Source organism: Brassica oleracea, chromosome C6 (assembly GCF_000695525.1).
Source record: "Brassica oleracea var. oleracea cultivar TO1000 chromosome C6, BOL, whole genome shotgun sequence".
In the NCBI taxonomy this organism is placed as follows: Eukaryota; Viridiplantae; Streptophyta; class Magnoliopsida; order Brassicales; family Brassicaceae; genus Brassica; species Brassica oleracea.
In genome coordinates this window covers 9,601,730-9,602,279 of record NC_027753.1, presented here as the reverse complement: position 1 = coordinate 9,602,279, position 550 = coordinate 9,601,730, and positions in this window count along the sequence as shown.

The following is a 550-nucleotide window of genomic DNA, read 5'->3' as shown; positions in this document are numbered from 1 at the left end:
TATGATATTTAAGGTGGTATACTCTCAAGACAAGTAGCCTTGACATTGCACATAATATATCTAAGAAAGGGATTAACTCATGCATACAATGCTCAATCTCCATTGTTCTACCCTTTTCCCGAACATATATGATACACATTCATTTTCCCATTCCAAACCCAACTCACATCTCTCACCCAAGGACTTCAAAAGCATTTCCCAACATAAAACTCTTTTTTTTTTTTACAAGGGATTTCTTACACTTTTTGAACACCTCTTAGCTCATACTAATTTTGCTAGCCCCCTTTCTTTATTCTTCCTCTTTCTTTTTTTTTTTTTTTTTTTGTTGGGCCAAGACTTTTCACAAATTGAGCTAGAAGTTTCTATTGAACTAGTCAATTGAGCGCAAGAGTTCACTCTTTTCCTTCAACTTTCTCATATTCCCAAATCAAACTTTACAACACTCTCCCCCATCCTATGGCTAGACAATAATGTGCCTAATCTAGCAAGAATGAAGATCAAGCATTGTCGTTCCAGATACTCTCAACATTATGTGCATGCAAGACTTTCC